Source organism: Leucopleurus acutus, assembly GCF_964270905.1.
Source record: "Leucopleurus acutus genome assembly, chromosome: 2".
NCBI lineage: Eukaryota > Metazoa > Chordata > Mammalia > Artiodactyla > Delphinidae > Leucopleurus > Leucopleurus acutus.
The window spans coordinates 47439919-47457308 of record NC_139143.1 but is presented as its reverse complement, the minus strand read 5'-3'; the positions used below and the strand labels follow the sequence as shown (position 1 = coordinate 47457308).

Genomic DNA, 17390 nt, shown 5'->3' with positions numbered 1-17390 from the left:
AGAGGGGGAGGGGAGGGGAAGCCCCGCTCGCCGACGGACCGGGCAACCCCAACCGAGCGCTAATAAAATCGCCGTAGAGGCGCGGCCGCCTCTCGGGCTTCCTTTCTAGGGGGCGCTTCGGAGCGCGGGTGGAGGCGCACGCGAGGCATCCGGACTCTTTGCCCTATCTGGGCGGAAGGAACGCGGCCGGCCTGAGAAAGGGCCTGGTGAGACCCTAGGCGCCCGAGTTCTGGGAGCGGCCCCCTTTTTTTCTGGGGGGGTTGCGCGGCGCGATGTCAGGACAGGCCTCGGCAGGAGCGCGGCCCTCTTGAGATGCTGCGGAGGACCGGCTGCCCAGTTTCATGGCTTCTCCAACAGCGTCGAGCTAGGGTCGTGCGCTTGCCCGCGGTGGAGTCGGGCGGAGTAACAGGGCGGTCTTCGGGTCCCGAGGCCCAGGTGGCCGGAGAAGTAGGCTCGATCCTAACCATCCAGACGCTGCAGTTTTGTTTCTGATTCTCAGAACCGGGGCCTGATTCCCTGGAGAGACTGAGGCTTCCGAGATGAGTTTCCAGTGCCGAGCAATACAGCTGTATATTGCTAAAAGGTGGTTGTTTTTGTTGGGTTTTTTTGGTAACCTTTCTCCTCCGTTTTCATTCTCTTACCTTTTTTTTGTGTGTGTCTTTGCTATTTCATTAGGGGAGTGGGTGCTGTCAGTTGTTAAATAAAATTAGGACAGGGTCCTTGCCCTGTGGGTGCTTTCTCAGTGCGCCTGGCCTGCGGTCGAGCCTTGGAGCAGAACTCTGGAGAGGGCGGAGGCCCGGAGTGGAGGTGAGGCCAGAGCTGCAGTCTGGCAGGGTTTCCAGCCTGGCAGGCGATGCGCTCTGTAATGCTTTCCTGAATTTCATTAGGCAGGAGTAGGAACTGCATTTTTCGTTCACCAGATTTGAGGACGTCTGCTCTGCGCCAGGCTGCCTGGCATTGGGGGCTACTTAGGATTTTCTTCTTTTTTTATTTTTTTGGGGTTTTGGTTTTTTTTAAATTTTGCTCACCAGTAAGTAGAAGTGAGGACTTGTTGTGAACATCTAGTATGCAGATGTATGCAGAGTGGTATTTGGGGTCCACAGTGAGGTAGTCTTCAAACACTTAAAAATAAAGATTGTCCTGGAAGATTTCTATAGTAGGTCAATGCAGAATGGATCGAACCAAAAATAAGCCTCTCTGGCCAGAAAATAGTTCACTGAAAGAAACAACATCCCTAAAGCAGGAATGTCTAAATCAGGAATTGAGCCAAGAAAAGCCTGGGAAGTAAGTATGTGACAGCGTCTCAGTCTAAAGGGGAAGGTCTCCTGAGCAGGTACAAAACCTATCCGGTTCTGGTAGTGGAGGTAATTTCATCTCTATCAAAACCTGATATGATGCCATTAAATATTTGAATCATAAAACTAAATCTTTTATTCCTTACCAAATACAGTTCTGAATATTATTTTAATTCCCATATAATTTTTCTACAAGGAATGTCTTCGCCGAATGAAATGAATAGTCGTTTCCCTTGACAGTTATATTTTTCATTGTGAATTAACACATTGGTACTTTGGTTTTCATACACAAGTTCTAATGATCATGATTCAGCATCTCTGGTCATGTAACACAAAGGCCAGACCCAGAACTGAGTGAATTCACAAAGATAAATGTCACTCTGAGGCTGCTTGGCCAGCCAGCTTTCTGACACCCCAACTTTGCAACACCTTCCAGCCGCTTTTCTACAGAAAGGAATTTTCATATATAGATCAGGACCAAAACATTGTGAAAGTTTGGGGACTTCTGTAACTTTCATTTATTAGTAAAACCCTTAAAGTGAGAAGATTTCACGATTTTCTTGAGTATAGCAAAGAAGGCAGAGCAGGCCAGACTGCATTCTACTCGGATGAAGAAAGGGTCTTGGGGTATGGCATTTAAAAAAAAAAGGCAGGGAAGCAAGTTTCTGTTTTGCCCCTGAAGAAAAGGATTCTGAAGCATAATAATAGGCCTCAAAATGGTATCCCAACAGTGAACAAGGACAGTATAGAAAGAGAAAAGTTTTAAGAAAATTTGGGGGATGTCTGTAAGGGATTAGAGGAAGAAAAGAATCTGGACAAGGAAGAAGCAAGCATTAAAAAGGGTTAATAATATCTAAGGATGCAGAGTCATGAGAGGGGTTTAAGAAAAGTCCTTTGGATTTGTTAACTAGAAGGATGTTGATTATTTTGTTTGGCTGCTTTTTTATTGTATTAAAATTTTCTAATATTATTTTCATTATATTTTAAGTTTGGAACAGACAGTACATTTTCATAGTTACAAAATCAAAATGTATAAGAATTTATAATTCACTATTGTGCTAGACCTCCCAGCTACTGTAAAAAGGCAAGGTAGAAATATATAAGGGTTAGAAAGAAATATGTAAACCTGTTATTTGGAGAAAGGGTGATAGTCTTTATATAAAATTATAATAATTTATAAACCATTTAGTATTAATAATGACTTTAGCAAGTTGATACAGTCAGTATGTAAAGATCAGTTATATTTTATGTACCAGCACTAAACAATTAGAAAATGAATTTTTTAAAAAGTGATACCATATACAAATGCACCAAAAATATTGAATACCTAGTGTATTCGTTTCCTGTGGCAGCTGTAGCAAATTACCACAAACTTGGTAGCTTAAAATGAATTCATCCTCTCACAGTTCTAGAAACCAAAAGTCTGAAATCAAGGTGTCAGCAGGGCCACGCTCCCTCCAGAGGCTTTAGGGGAGAATCTGCTCCTTGCCTTTTCCAGTTTCTGGTGTCTGCTGGCCTTCCTTGGCTTGAGGCCACAATCACTCCAACCTCTGCCTCCATCTTCTCATTGCCTTCTCCTCTGTGTGTGTCTTGAATTTCCCTTTTTCTTTATTATGTAAAGACACTACTGGCATTTACGGCCCATCTGGATAGTCCAGGATTATCTCCTGTCTCAAGATCCTTAATCATATGTGTAAAGATGCTTCTTCCAAATAAGAAAACATTTTACAGTTTCTGGGGATTAAGACCTAATGTCTTTGGGGCACCATCCCACCCATTGCACCTAGGAATAATTTTTTTTTTTTTTTTTTTAGCGGTACGCGGGCCTCTCACTGTTGTGGCCTCTCCCGTTGCAGAGCACAGGCTCCGGACGCGCAGGCTCAGCGGCCATGGCTCACAGGCCCAGCCACTCCGCGGCATGTGGGATCCTCCCGGACCGGGGCACGAACCCGTGTTCCCTGCATCGGCAGGCGGACTCTCAACCACTGCGCCACCAGGGAAGCCCTAGGAATAAATTTTAATGAAAGAGGTACAAGAACTCTGTACTGAAAATTGTGTTGAGAGAAATTAGAGAAGACCCAAGTAGCTGGACAGATATTCAATGCTCATGGATCAGAAGACTTAATATTGTAAAAATGTCAGTTCTCCCAAATGATCTATAGGTTCAGTCTAATCCCTACTAGAATCCCAGCAGATTTTGTGTGTGTGTATGTGTAAATTGACAAGCTGACCCTAAAATGTATATGGAAAGTCAGAAGATCAAGAACAGCCAAGACAATCTGGAAGAACAAAGTTAGGGGATTTATACTACCAGATGTTAGAAAGTAGACCAATGGATCTGAATAGGGTTCCCAAACAGATGCTTATGTGAACATTTTACTTATGCAAAAGTTGTAAATAGATTGTGGACCTAAATGTAAAAGATAAAATAATAGTGTCTCTAGAAAATACTTACGAATATATATAGCAGCCTATATACATGCTTAGAGGATGGGGTGTCAGACTCTGAGATGAAAGGGAGACTTTATCTCTTGTGTGTTCTGTTCATGGTTGGACTCTTTTACAATTTGTATGTATTACTGTTCCGAGGAAATAAATATTTAAAGAATCACTTAATAGACAAAACACAGGTAAATATAGTTAAAAAAACAATATTAAGACAATGTAACAAAGTAAACAAAGTAATGTTACAGTTATTAGAAGCTGGGAAGTAGAATGGAAGAGGAAAGATGGAAAGGTGATAGGGGTTTTATCCTCATTTTACAAAAGGAAAAAAATTTAAGCATGGTGATGATTGTGGACTACACCTTGATTCGCCAACTATAATAGGCACACAGGAAGGACCTCCACAGAGGTCCTGTTTTATTCATTTCCAGGTTCATAGTGAGTGTCTTTATGACATCACTTTTGCTGAAGAGTTTATTGATTTGCTCTTTGGTTCTCCTTTATTTTTACTTTAGCAGTGCCTGTCTTGGAATAAGTTTAACTCCAAGACAGAGTCAGGCAGCATGGCCAGGAGACTACCCACCATTAAGCCACTTATGTTGGACCAGGTCTGGTGGGGACAGTCCACGCATGTTTTCAACAGGAAGGAGGAGCTGTGTGGTTTTGTTTTGTTTTTTAGAGCCCCTGATCCCCAGGTGGGGTGGGGTGGGGGGAAATCATACCTTAAGAGCTGAAAGAAACTTCAGAGTTCTGGTAACCCACTTTCTCTTAACCCCCTGGAATATTTACCGTTTCTGAAGCTCGTCTTACAGCCTCCATTTAAACAGATACAGAGATAGGTAACTGCATCACAAAGTAGATCATTTCATTTTTTTAAAGATGTCTAGGTCTTAGAAAATACCTTTTTTTTTTTTTTTGACACTCAAAGCTCAACTACATGTAAGAGAAACCCCAAATAACAGTGTCAAACAAAATGAAAATTTATTTCTTTTCATGTAAAAGGGATCCAGAAGTTGAAACTCCTTGGCTGAAATAACAACTGCCATCAAGGTGTCAGGCACCCAGGCTTCTTCTCTCTTAACCCTCCTCCATTCCTGGAGTGTCACTTTTGCCCTTATGATCCAAAGTGGCTGCTAGAGGGCAGTCATCATGATCACACTCCTCACAGCAGGGTAGAGGAAGAAATGCAGGAGGGCACACCCCTTCTCTTTAAGGAGATTTTCTGGAAGTACCATATACCATTTATGCTGATATATCAATGTTCAGAACTTAGTCACATGGCCCACTAACCTCAAAGGAGGCTGGGAAATGTCAAAGTGCTCTGCTAGGAATCAAGGCTCTGTGGCTAAGGATGAAGGGAAAAATGAGTACTGAAAGGCAGCTAGCAAGCTCTGTCACATGGGTCCTTTAAATATTTGAAAACAGCAATCATGTCCCACTTCAGCTTCTCTTTTAGGGTAAACATCATCATTCTCTTTGACAAATCGACAGTGATACTGTTTTCAGACCCTTCACCTCTTCAACTGTCCTATTAACATGCTCTAGTTTGTGTTGAATACTTAGAATAAGACACCCCCCCACGACAGTGTGAGATCTAATTGCTACAAAATCAATTTGAAATATTTTGACCCCTTTTCTTTGCACCATATTTTTATTAATCCATCCTAAAATTAGCTTTCTTGGCAACAATTGCACATGGTTACTAAATCTAGAATCAACTGCATCCTCCAGGCTTTTACATTTGTTAGTGTTTTGCCTGGTCTCTCCCCACTTAGACTCCAGTAGATTTTTTATTTTCCTTTTTTCCCCCCCACTCCCCTCCCTCCTCAGTAAATGAGTTTAAATGTATTGCCATTTAATTTCGCCTGGCTTGTTTTAGCTTACCTGAAACTTTTGAGAACTTTTTGAATTCTGACTTTCTTACCCAACATACTAAATGACTTGGCTGTGGGCATTTCTACCTGTGATAAATGAAATTTATCTTTAAGGTCAGGAACAGTGTCTTAATTTATATTCTCAGCATTGGGTACAATGCTTATGCGTAGTAGATGTTTGTTTAAGGAATGAATTACGCAGTTAGACATAAAGAGCATTTTCTGGAAGAATTTTTTTTTAAGTTCTGGAATTGTTTGTGAAAGAAGACTATGAAATCCTCCTGTCTTTAAAAATAATACAGACTTTTATCTGGGAGAATTATATTTAAATGTGTATACAGTCTTTTAAAAGTAGGCAGGTGATTTAAACAATTTTGCTAAACTTCTAAATCATACAAATATGATTTTATAATGATTTGTTTGGCTAAATTTTTTAAAAAAAGAAAAAGACTAGACAGTGAAAAGTTTAAAGTTTACATTTTAATTCTGCCCCGATACAGAATATACCAACTCATTCATTTCTTTCCCTTGGTTTCACAAATTATAAAAGAGAATTCACAAATCAATTTTTCTTGCTTAAAAAAGGTGTTTGCAAGAATATTCATTAGGGACTTCCCTGGTGGTGCAGTGGTTAAGAATCTGCCTGCCAATGCAGGGGACATGGGTTCTAGCCCTGGTCTGGGAAGATCTCACATGCCGCGAAGCAACTAAGCACGCAAGCCACAACTACTGAGCCCATGTGCCACAACTATGAAAGCCCTCGCGCCTACAGCCTGTGCTCTGCAACAAGAGAAGCTACTGCAGCAAAGAGTAGCCCCTGCTTGCCACAACTAGAGAAAGCCCACGTGCAGCACCGAAGACCCAACGCAGCCAAATATATATATATATATTCATTAAAACCAGTCTATAGGGAACTATAGAATCCAAATTGTGAGGTAATCTGAAGATCCAGGGATAAGATTAGATGTGTCAACCTCTGAAACGAATAAAAACTAACATTAAATTGACTTGTGAAAGTAACTTGAAAATCTTTCAGAAACATGCTGCTCATGAGATTAGGGGCTCCTAAAATAAATTCTGGGAGATTGGAGATAGTAATCTAAATATAATGTATAGAATAATCTATAAATTTGGCACTTAGACATTGACAAAAACACAGTCATTGGCACATAGTAAATATTCAGATGTTAATTATTATTATTAAATATAGAGATTAGAAGTAAAATCAAAGCTTCTCCAGAACTGACCAAGGAGATGGCACCCCAAATATATACAATGGTCTCTTTTTTGGATAGAAATATTCCTAGAGATAACTATACAAAGAAAGAGGTTCCCTAAAGAATCTCGATTTACTAGGATATAAACAGGATTTTTAAAAAGTAACTGTTAAAAAGTCCCCCTTTCCCTCTGGATACAGGGTTTCTTAGCTACATCTTGATCTAATTCCATTACTTTTGGTTATCAGAGTAATGCGGTTCTATTTAACAGAGGCCAAATTTGTGGGGTTTGCAGTGGGTATGGGACCCTCCCCCCTGTCATCCCCCAGCCCTTTGAAGTGGGTCCAGGGAAGAAGAAGAATGGAGGCAGATTGTCTTCTTCACTATTCTTAGGGTGGTAACCTTCACTCTGTCATTACTGCTGCTTCTCTAACACTCGCTGGTTATGGCAGTTCCAAATTCTGGGGGTGTTTTTGTTGGTCTTCAAAAGGCCTTTACCAGGATAGGGGGCTGGGGGCGGGGTTGGGATGAACTGGGAGGTTGGGGTTGACATATATACACTAATATGTATAAAATAGATAACTAATAAGAACCTGCTGTATAAAAACTAAATAAAATTCAAAAATAAAATTCAAAAATAAAATAAAATTCAAAAATAAAACACAAAATAAATCCCCCTCCGCCTCAAAAAAGGCCTTTACCTCCTCCACTGTCCCTCCACTGTCCCTTACTGTGGATGACTCACCTTACTGGTCTGTAACCCTCACCTGGTGGGCAGCCCTCTTAAATGGAGTACCGAAAACATGGTAAATATAAAATTTATAGTAATGGGAGTTATTAATTGAGACAGTTATTAGAAATTATTACTTCTCATTACTTCTGAGCCATGAATTGCATTTTGAAACTAAAGTGTTTTAATTATAAGATATTTAAGCCTCTGTGAAGCATCCAACATTTTATAGTTTGAGATGTAATGATAATGGGTAGGATGAATTAAATTGTGAAGAAAAATCCTACCTTTGTTTCCAACATTTAATTTTATATATGATTTAAGCTAAGAATACTGCAAGGAGATGGATTATAAACAGAATGAATATATGCCAGTGTGAAAACCAGGACTTAATACTATTAATAAATACTATTGTATTAGAACTTGAGAAAAGCTTCTCTATGAAGAAGCAACAGGAAACAGTCAATTTTAGGGACCTCAGCATATAAAATAAAGGCTTGTTGCTATGAAGTCTCTGTCTCTTTCTGCCTCCCCCCACACACACACCCCTCATTTCTCATCTCTCAGCTCTATTCTCTCTCTGTTTACCTTCATTCTTTGTTACTGCAAGCAGCCACTCCCAGACAGGAACTTCCTTTAAGCTCATTAAATAGCAAGGAGTGCAGGAGAAACATGGTATTTTTCTAGACCAGTGGCTTTCAAACCTTTTGTTACCCACTGCAATACATATTATATTGTCAACCCAATACAGACATATAAATGTGTATCAGTCAGCTATTTGTTTGTAATAAAACAGCCAGAACATCTTGGGGATATACAAGAGCAAGCATTTCTTTCACTCAGTTGTGTGTTGGTTAGGGTCAGCTGATCTATGCTGGACTCAGCTGGGTGTCACGGCTGATCTTGGCAGGGCTTGCTCATGGGTCTGTGGGTTGGTGGGTGGTTAGCTGATATAAGCTGATCCTGGCTGGTGGGGTCTAGCTTGGGTGGTTCTGCCCCATGTGTCTCTCATCCTATTATTGATTCTCGTGGACTAGCCTGAGCATATTTTTCTTATGGAAATGGCAGAGGTGCAAAATAGTAAGCCCAGTTGCACAAATATTCTTCAAACCTTTGATCATGTCACATCTAACATTCCACTGGCTAGAGCAAGCCAATGGCAAGCCCTAAGTCAAGGACAGAAAAGTATACTCACGGAGATAAGGGGAATGAATATTTTTAAACAATAACCTATCAAAAATATATAAATATAACTGAATCAAAAGTTCCATAAAACAATTCTTAGCAAGTAGTTTGGGTCAAGATCTGTAGTTTGAAAAACCGTTTTCTAGAGGCATGTTGATTCAGACATACGTGATCTATGTCTTAGAAGTGTAATCTGAACACCAAACTGAGTTAATTCTGACAATTCTCTCTCCAGCCTCACTTGACTGGGGTAGGATGTTGGTGTGGGGATATAGTGAGATTTGCATTCTTGTCACTCCAATCAGTATTACTCGATGTGTAGTCCACAAACAAACTAGTCCGCTGACGGGTGCCAGTCCACAAACTGTTCATTACTAGACCGTAACCATAGTGAGGTAAGGTTCCAGAATATAAACGAACACACTGTTTATTTCATTGAGAAAAATCTTACTTAAAAAAAAAAAAAGTCCACTGAATGAAACTGCGTGCTTATTGGTGTAGTTGCTTTACACCTTGATGAAACTTCCTTATCTCAATCTCTGATCAGTAACAAACAGTTCACAGACCTGCATTACCCAAGGAAGACCCAGAATCTTCTAAACAGGAATCTCCATGAAATAGTTATCTTGTGTATCTGAGACAAAGAAGGGATGTTTTGGAAAAGTAGATTCTTAAGCGTTTCATAAATATTGTAGGGGAAGAAACCAGTAATGAGAAAGGAGCTGAAGAAACGAGCAGAGAGAGATTAACTGATGGAGCAAAACGTTGAAGAATGAAGGAGCGACAAGGACAAGGTGGTCTTGACCAAGAGGCAGTACACCTCATCCTCCTAAAAAGGAGATACTTGTAGGTAAGTCTGTAGGAGAGGGTGCTGGACATTTGGGGTATTTCATGCCTGAAGGTATCATTCTTGTCTATGAATTAAGGGTCAAGATCATCTGCTGAGATGGCATCTTGTTACTGCCGTTTTGGAATTGGGGGGATTTGAATTAAACTCAATTGATTTAAAATCCTAGTAAGGATTTTGTTCCACTTTATTCTATTTACTTTATAAACATTCATTTTCCTATTTAACCTAAAGGGCTTTTTTTTCTCACAACCTGTGCATTTTAAATAAATTTCTTTTTTTTTTCCCACATCAGAACTGCTTTTTATACATTTTGTACAAGGATCACTTTGGAACCAAGCATGTTTCCTCCAGTTGGTTTCAATGAATGGCAATGCCACATCACATGCTACACTAGCTCAGGATGAGAATTTTCTAATAAACTTTTTCTGATACTTTGTCTCCTTCCTTTCATATCACCCAAAGATCCACCCCAATCTGAAGGAAGAGAAGGGCTGGATGAGCCCTAAGTTTCTTGGGGGAAATCCAAGTTGATATGTCCCCTCTTTGCAAGGAAATGGGGCAGGGAGAGCGAGTTCTAGCCCCCAAAGAAAGGACTAACAATCAGTAAACATGCTGCTCCATCCTTCTTATGAGGCCCGCCTGCCCTTGAAAGGGAAGTATGCGCTTAACCCACAGGTGTTCTGCAACATGGAGGTCGCTCACGCTATTTCTTGCAACAGAGCGCGCTGTGTTCCTCCCAGCTCCTCCGCCCACCCCTTACCACCAGCGGTAGTGGGCCCGCGCGCGGTTAGCCTCGGCCGTCTTGTGCGTGTCGTGCTTTCTGTTTATCACAGGGCCCCGCTTGTGAAAAGCCTCCAGCAGCTCCCAAGACAGCTTCTCCGGCATCAGCATCCGCCGGAGCTTCATTCTCCCTACATGCAGTAATCCACTTCATGGCCAGGAAGTGGCGACGCTGGTCGGCTAGCGGCACAGGGACCTGATAGAAATGGCCACCCTTGAGCATGGGTACCAGCCCAATCACAGGCTCACAGTTTTTCAGTGCTTGTTGGAAGATGGTGTAAGGGTTGCGTTCAGTGGTTGCCTGTTCTTCTGCAGAAGCAGCGTGGTACTTCTCAAACTGCTTCCTTTTCACAGTTTCCAGAGTCTGCGTCATGAGGGATCTGGCCAGTATTTTGTTTCCTCCTTTCATCATCATGTTGGTGAATTTACTGATCACTGGGTCTTCAAACACAGAGCTTGTTTTCGTCGCTGGAGCACCTTTGATAACCGGAGTCTTCCTGAGCTCCCGCTCATACTTTTCCTCCTCATTCAGCTCGGCCGAGGGCTTGCGGTAATATGCCTTGTCAATCTTGCGGTCCTGGTATTCAGGACCATAGCGGCTCCACCTCACCTGGGTCAGCCCTGGAAGCCGCAGGACAACACTCCGCACGCCCAGCAGCAAGCCCGACCACCCTTGTGCAGCCTTCATCGCGGCGACAGCCAACTTGGCTGGCCAATAAATTTCTTTTCCTCAATATTTTGTTATGAGAATCATCAAACATACAGAAATGTAGAAAGAATTATACAGGGAGAATTAATTTACCTATCACCTGGATTCTACAATTTATTTTTATGTTAATCTCAGTTTGAGGCCAATTTAGAAATGGGGTTTGCCTGGTGGTGCAGTGGTTGAGAGTCCGCCTGCCGATGCAGGGGACATGGGTTCGTGCCCTGGTCCGTGAGGATCCCACATGCTGCGGAGCGGCTGGGCCCGTGAGCCATGGCCGCTGAGCCTGCGCATCCGGAGCCTGTGCTCTGCAACAGGAGAGGCCACAAGAGTGAGAGGCCCGCGTACCGCCAAAAAACAAACAAACAAAAAAAACCAATTTGGAAATGGAATGGTTATTATTTTGTTTATCGAAGTTAGTAGATACTAGTGAAGACTTTGGGAAAGGAATCATTTCTAATTCAACAGATCAAGTATGAATGTTCTTGGCTTCTGTTTTGATCAGGGTTCTTCAGAGAAGATGGATCTATCTATCATCTATCTATTTATCTATCCATCTATCTATCATATGTATATTGGCTCCTGTGATTATGGAGGCTGGAAAGTCCCAAGATCTGCAGGGTGAGTTGGCAAGCTGGAGACCCAGGAGGGCAGATGGTGTAGTTCTAGTCCAAAGAGCCAATGATTCAGCTCAAGTCTGAAGGCAGGAAATATGCTGACATGCCAGTTCAAAGGCCATCAAACAGTAGGAATTCTCTCACTTAGAAGAGGTTCAGCGTTTTTGTTCTATTCAGGTCTTCAACTGATTGGATGAGACCCACCCACATTGGGGAGAGCAATCTGCTCTACTCAGGCTAAGGATTTAAGTGTTAATCTCATCCAAAAACACCTTCACAGAAACACCCAAAATAATATTTGACCAAGTATCTGGGCACCCTGTGGACCAGTCAAGTTGACACATGAAATTAACCATCACAGCCTCTTTATGCTATGTATACTTAGGAGAACAGTATTCATCCCCAACCTACCTCTCAGGTTGCTCCTTCCCCACCCTCCCAGAGGAAAAATCATTGTAACACTCTTGTTTCTGGAAGATATGGCATATTTACTTTGTAAGTTTTGTGAACCCACCACTGACTATCCTTAGGGGTTTAACACCTCACTGTGAATAATACTATTTTAAACAAGTCTTATGTTCAATTTCTGTGGAATGGAATAAAATATAAATATACATGCAATTATTTTAACCAACCAAATGTTTTAAATTTTTAACTATTATAAAGCAAACGCTGTGTTTTAAGGTGTTAAGTTGTTAGGTTTTCAGACTAACTCAGTCTTCATATTTTTCTTCCTATTTATTAATAAACCAGAAATGGCTTTCCTGGTTCTTAACTTTTTTCTACTTTTTCACAATTTCTTAGTTTGAAGGAGCAAGTAAGTCACAAACTACATTCAGTGAATCTAGAGTCTTTAAAATTCATTTCTTCATCATTCCACAAACATTTATCCATCATAATTTTGAGCTTCTGCTGTACAATGAAGTGAATCAACTACATGTATACCTATATCTCCTCCCTCTTGGACCTTCCTCCCACCCCCCCCATCCCACCCATCTAGGTCATCAGAGAGCACGGAGCTGAGCTCCCTGTGCTATATGGTAGGTTCCCACTAGCTATCTATTTTACACATGGTAGTGTATTTATGTCAAACTTCATCTCCCAATTAGTCCCACCCACCCCTTTCCCCCCAGGTCCACATGTCCATTCCCTAGGTCTACATCTCTATTCCTGCCCTACAAACAGGTTCATCTGTACCATTTTTCTAAATTCCACATATACACATTAATATACGATATTTGTTTTTCTCTTTCTGACTTACTTCACTCTGTATGACAGACTCTAGGCCCATCCACATCTCCACAAATACCCAGTTTTGTTCCTTTTCATGGCTGAGTAATATTCCATGCATATATGTATGACATCTTCTTTATCCATTCATCTATCGTGGGACATTTAGGTTGTTTTCATGTCCTGGCTATTGTAAATAGTCCTGCAATGAACTTTGGGTTACATGTGTCCTTTTGAATTATGGTATTCTCAGGGTATATGCCCAGGAGTGGGATTGCTGGGTCATTATGGTAGTTCTATTTTTAGTTTTTTAAGGAAACTCCATACTATTCTCCATAGTGGCTGTATCAATTTACATTCCCACCAACAGTGCAAAAGGGTTCACTTTTCTCCACACCCTCTCCAGCATTTGTTGTTTGTAGATTTTTTTTGATGGTGGCCATTCTGACCAGTGTGAGGTGTTACCTCATTGTAGTTTTGATTTGCATTTCATGTGCCTCTTGGCCACCTGTATGTCTTCTTTGGTGAAATGTCTATTTAGGTCTTCTGCCCATTTTTTAATAGGGTTGTGTGGTTTTTTGATATTGAGCTCCATGAGCTGTTTGTATATTTTGGAGATTAACCCTTTGTCTGTTGCTTCATTTGCAAATATTTTCTCCCATTCTGAGGGTTGTCTTTTCATCTTATTTATGGTTTCCTTTGCTGTGCAAAAGCTTTTAAGTTTTATTAGGTCCCATTTGTTTATTTTTGTTTTTATTTTCATTACTCTAGGATGTGGTTCAAAAAAGATATTGCTGTGGTTTATGTCAAAGAGTGTTTTTCCTGTCCAGGCTTACATTTAGGTCTTTAATCCATTTGGAGTTTATTTTTGTGCATGGTGTTAGGGAGTGTTCTAATTTCATTCTTTTACATGTAGCTGTCCAGTTTTCCCAGCACCACTTATTGAAGAGGCTGTCTTTTCTCCATTGTATGTTCTTGCCTCCTTTGTTATAAATTAGGTGACCATATGTGTGTGGGTTTATCTCTGGGCTTTCTATCCTGTACCATTGATCTATATTTCTGTTTTTGTGCCAGTACCATACTGTCTTGATTACTGTAGCTTTGTAGTATATTCTGAAGTCAGGGAACTTGATTCCTCCAACTCTGTCTTTCTCAAGATTGCTTTGTAGACCTGGTCTCTAGTGATGGAGTCTGTGAGTGCACAAGGACGTTAAATACAGGGGTGAGGGCCACACTAGGATGAGCTTCAGTAGCTATGGAAACATGGAGGGGGGATCCTATAAGACTTTCTGTAGGACCTGATGTCTGAATTGAGTCCTGAAGAACAAGCAGTAGACAGCCAGATGGAATAAATAGAAGGGAGTATTGGGCAAGAGAGGAACAGCATGTGCAAAGGCCCAGGACCTCCATCTTTGGGTTATTCTAGTCCATCTTTTCTGTGTTTTTAATCTCTCTCTTTCCATTTGGCCCCTTTTCCATGTCTTATAAACATGTTAATGTTTCTTATATTCAAAAGCAATGCAAAAAATAATCCCTCCCTCAACATTGTGTCCTCCTCAGGCTACTGTTCTATCTTCCTCTTTCTCAATGTAGGCATGCTCCTTGAAAGAATATAGGACCTACCTCAAGTCCCTTACCTCCCGTTCCATCTTTAACCTGAGGACACAGGAGACCTTCATGGAAAAGAGGGGAGGGTTACAAGTAAAAGAACAAATGGTAATTCTGGAAGGTGAAGGATAATGGGAAGACAAGAATTCACCCTGTATGTGTTCAAATGAAAGTTCTGAGAACTTTGGTAATGAACAAAGAAGAAAGACTTTTGAATAACTTTCCAGATGTGTTCCAGGCAATTGTGATAAAGAAAGGGGATTTTGTTGAAGTTTTAAGTAAGTTTTCTCCTTGGGGATTTTCTTCAGAGGGTATAGTAAAGATCTGAATTTCTATTTTAATTACTTCAGGTTGCTGGATTTGTGATTCTTTTAATGCTAGAACTGAACCGCACATCTGCCTTGTATTATGTGGATTACATTTCACTTTTAAGCTAGTAAATGCAATATTGGTTTTTTTTTTTTTTTTTCTTTTTCTTTACGCGGGCCTCTCACTGCTGTGGCCTTTCCCGTTGCGGAGCACAGGCTCCGGACGCGCAGGCCCAGCGGCCACGGCTCACGGGCCCAGCTGCTCCACGGCATGTGGGATCCTCCCGGACCGGGGCACGAATCCGTGTCCCCTGCATCGGCAGGCGGACTCTCAACCACTGTGCCACCAGGGAAGCCCCAATATTGGTTTTTAAAAAATTTTTTAGTGTTTCATATACTATGATATTTTAAGGTACCAGAAGATCAGTATTTTTTGTTGGAATAAAACCATTATTCTAAAAATGTCTGAGATTTGAGTCATTTACATATTAAACTGGATTACAATTTCTAATCAAACTGTTTCACTTATTTAGATAAAATTCTTCACTGCCTCCATAATTCTTAAGAGGAAGAATTAATGACAGTTGAAAGGAAAATCTCCTATTGGAAGAATAATACTTATTTGTGTTCCAGGAACTTCTGAACAAATAGAATATGAAAATGCCAGTATTGAAACTAAGGCAAGAAACTCTCTGCATGGAATCCCACCATGAAACTGAAGAAGCCAAAAGAGAACTGTAATATCTCTTTTGAAAGAATTAGAACAACAGCTTGCTGTCAACAAAAAGATCACAACCCATGGAAAAGATAGCTATTAAAAATATGTCATCAAAGTCAACAAGAGATAGACAGAGACAGAGATCTTTGGAGATGGAGTAAAAAGAAAATATATGGAGTTAGCTAATAACCAATATGTCCTCTTCCAACTAGTGTAGAATTAGAAAGAGCTTTCTCAGCAACTGGAAAAATGTGCACAAAAATAAGTTCACTGTCTAATAAAAACCAATTGACACTTAAAGAAACATCTTTCTTTAAAAAGGGATATCATATTTCATCTTATATTTTTCATGATTAATTACATTTTCTTTATTTCATGTAGTGTGTATATTAGTTTGTAACACTTTATTTTACCGGCCAACAACTGATATTGGTAATGATTTATATTTAATGTTTAAATGTTTGTAATTTTTCATTTTACTTAATGTATGATTTTAAAATTTAAACTGCATTAAATACCTAGTACTACATTTTAATTTTATGAATTAAAAAGCTTCAAAACAGAAATACTAGTATGTTAGTTATTATTTGAATCAAGTATCCCAATTCTGCTATTATGCATGTTCTCTGGTATTGCAATGATTTTTTTAAAGATGAAGTTCTCTCATAAGATCATCTCTGATTCCACCCCAGGGAAACTATGGGTTTTACTCCCTTGAGTAGATTGTGCAGATCCGTTGATAATAACTACAATACTTCATTGAAATGATGTATTTATCTGTTTCCCTCTATTGTGTCACAAAATCCTTGAATATTTATAAAACAGGAAGTAATTTTCTTAATTACAATGGGGAAATACTCTTCAGGTTTGTTGAGTGCTTGTTGAGTATGGGGAAGGACCTGAAAGCTACACCAGCTCTGGATATTACAACGAAATTGAGTTGTGGACATTCCCTGGGACAGACTGGGCTTCCCAAAGGTACAGCCAGTCAGCTAGCTCTGCCTTATTTTCCCTTAACTTCAACCATATCTAAAACTGAGGAGGACCATCTGTGCTATGTAATAAAAAGTTATAGTCTTTATGCCATAATGATAATTTTGAAACTTAATATATTCAAAATCTGTACTTATAAAAATAATTTTAAAATGTGTTTAAATCTCATTTAAAAAGGAAAAACTCATTTTGATTATTTTCTTATTATCTAACCTGTTTGGTAAATAGCTTAGTCATGATCAAAATAAGATAATGTATATGGAAGCAACATGTAAATTGTAAAATGCTGCACAAAAGATTCTAAGAGCCATGGTTAAAGACAGGAAACATCCTCTTCTCTCCCCCAGAGGGAATCATCCTAAATCTGTTAATTTTTCTTAATAGATTTTCATTTCCAACCACACAAACTCTTGATACTGGTTTTTGAAACCCCATTAAATTACAGGCAGAAATATAGCCCTACACTGATCCTTTAGATCAAACTTTTCCTCATACCAGGCCGGACACAATTCCTAGGCCTGCCTCAGGCTGCCCTACGCCTGACTTAGGATTCTAGTTTTTAGAGAGGTAGAGCATTCTTTGCTCATTTGCCTTTCCTTCATTGTAGCATTAGGCTCAAGCATGAAACCTTTCTCTGTAACTTTTCTTTGAAAGCACCAACAAAGTTAGCTTCAAAATTATTTTATTTTTTTAAACATTTTTTCTTATAAAGTGTTTATATTTATTTATTTATATTTATTTATTTTTTGGCTGCGTTGTGTCTTTGTTGCTGCGAGTAGGCTTTCTTCAGTTGTGGTGAGCGGGGGCTACCCTTTGTTGCAGGGCACGGGCTTC

General features: G+C 40.1%; 1 long non-coding RNA gene and 1 pseudogene across 2 annotated transcripts; one reads left to right on the top strand and one right to left on the bottom strand.

The window, feature by feature from the left end:
- The first annotated feature begins 84 nt into the window (after window positions 1-84).
- Window positions 85-15942, top strand: LOC309979108. The gene is made up of 3 exons (XR_014327187.1): window positions 85-583; window positions 9442-9596; window positions 15479-15942. It is a non-coding gene; the product is annotated as an uncharacterized lncRNA (long non-coding RNA).
- LOC309958020 (small ribosomal subunit protein uS7m-like) lies at window positions 10353-12153 on the bottom strand (annotated as a pseudogene). Its single transcript has 2 exons — window positions 12111-12153; window positions 10353-11099 (listed from the first exon to the last, which is right to left on the bottom strand). The product of its transcript is annotated as a small ribosomal subunit protein uS7m-like (transcript).
- Window positions 15943-17390: the final 1448 nt, after the last annotated feature.